Source organism: Elephantulus edwardii, unplaced genomic scaffold, assembly GCF_000299155.1.
Source record: "Elephantulus edwardii isolate Elephantulus edwardi_28Jun2011 unplaced genomic scaffold, EleEdw1.0 scaffold00071, whole genome shotgun sequence".
Lineage (NCBI taxonomy): Eukaryota > Metazoa > Chordata > Mammalia > Macroscelidea > Macroscelididae > Elephantulus > Elephantulus edwardii.
In genome coordinates, this window is record NW_006399821.1 from 2,338,786 (window position 1) to 2,341,007 (window position 2,222).

Sequence of the window (2,222 nt, forward strand, 5' to 3'; positions counted from 1 at the left end):
GTTACTAATGGATATCTGCATTTATTTATTTCCTTCTTTAGTCATACAACATCAGCAAAGGAAAGTATTGAAAACTTTTTCCTCACAAGTTATACTAATTGGAGATTCTTATTTTTCCCAAAGTTTTCAAGGCCAGAACACTTTCAGAGTTTCATATAATTTAAATACAAGATGTCTTTAGTAATTTCAGAAGTTTTTTTAGTACTGTGAGAAATGAATTTTGAACCACGGATAGTTTTTCCAGGAAAGAGCACTGATAAAAATTGAATTCTAGTCAAATTGTTCTATTGCTAATAGATTGGGAAAGTTAAAAAAATTTACCATAATAATTAGAATTAGGAAGTCCTAGATTATTCTGAGTGTCATACACTAATTCTAGAATGTTATAATTTATATTTGACTTTGCTCTTTTAATTTAAAAAGCTAGCAGTAAGAGGCTGTGCTACAAACCCAAAGGCAGGTGATTTGAATCCAGCAGCAACTCTGAGGAGGAAGGATGGGAAATCTCCTCCTGTGTGAGTTACTGCCTCTGAAAACCCACTAGAGGGTCAGCATTGGGTCAGTTCTGATCTGATGGCACACAATAATGACAGCCTGAAGAGTTGGGAATGGGACTTCATATAACACCTTGCCAGGAAATTGACACTAGAAGTCCCATGGAAAATGATATTTTGCTGGGGGTCTTGTATTTTACCATGGGATTTAAGTGAAAGTTCCCTTCTCTTGTTGTCATTCTTATAATTGTTAGATGAAAGGGTAGGACTTTACATTCATGAAAATGTATGTTGAGTCATAGATAAACCCCTCAACTAACTTATTTCCCAATGCCACTGACCTCCTAAGCATGCAGGAAATCATTTTGTAAGCAAGTTCCCATCACCAGTCCCCTAGTTGTTTAGTCTGTGCTTGGTTAAGCACTGGCTTACTTATGCCTTTGATTGGCAAGCTTAACAGCAGAAAAAACAAATGTCCAGAGCAACTCTCACCAGAAACTCCCCACTCTTCATCTTCCCAATCTGCAAACTCTTTCAGCTTTATTTGGACTGAAACTTGATGAGAGCTTCACTAGTCAGGAAGCATACCCCTCCTCCTGAAAATGCCACCAACGGGAGGGCATATTTTCTCACAGACTCAGCTTCCAAATTGCAGAGACCTGAGCTACTCTCTATCTTGGAAATTCTGACTCTTGTCAAAGAAAGAAATAGCCTAAAACTTTATTTTCACAATTTTCGCTACTTGTTTGACTAAAAATGATAGTCTAAATGGAACATGAGATTGGTGAGTTAGATGGGTTGAAATATTAAGCAGTCATGACACTGTTGTGTGAGGGAAAAAGACTTGTCATTAAGAAAAGTTAAAAGGTGAATTTCACCTTAAAAAAAGGACAGGTAAAAAAAAAGGACAAGTGACAAAAAAAAAAAAAAGAAAAGAAAGAAAAAAGGACAAGTGAAAGAAAAAAAAGATAAATTCTACTTCATCAAAATAAATATTTTTGTGCTGCCAAGAATACTTCCTTTTAAAGACTTGTAAAGATAAACTATCAAGCTGGAGAAAATACTACAAATCATATTTGTTAAGGAATTTGGATTTATATATATATTTAAATTTCATAATAATTCATTTACATTTCATGCATGTACATTGTGTTCCACATAATCTCTAATTTACACTGTGCTTCATATAATATTTTTTATACACTGTCCTCACATAATTAATTACAAATGATTGATGTATGCCTATTATGAAACCATCTTTTCAAGTCCTCATTGACTCTCTCCCATTCCTTCCCTGTCCTCCAATCCACCCTCTAGACTTTGCTATCTTAGTGATTTCCACCCTTCCCTCTTTTCCTTTCGATATTTATACACATCAAAATAATTATCTTTTTGGTTCCAGAGTGGCAACTTTGCTTTTTAGCATTTTAGATGGATCATTAGAGAGTTTACGTAACTTTACCTCCTATTGGCTTCCCTATCTTATTGTTGTTGTTGTTGTGTGCTGTTAACGTGAAACCAACCCACAGCTGACCCTCCAGCAGGTTTTCAGAGGCAATAAATCGCACAGGAGGAGATTTCCCATCCTTCTTCCACAGAGCAGCTGGTGAGTTCAAACACATGCCTTTTGGATTACAGTGCAACTTTTTACCACTAGGCCACCAGAGCTCCCTATTAGCTTCCTTCCCTATGTGTTGTTGTTGTTGTTATGTGCCGTCGAGTCGCCTG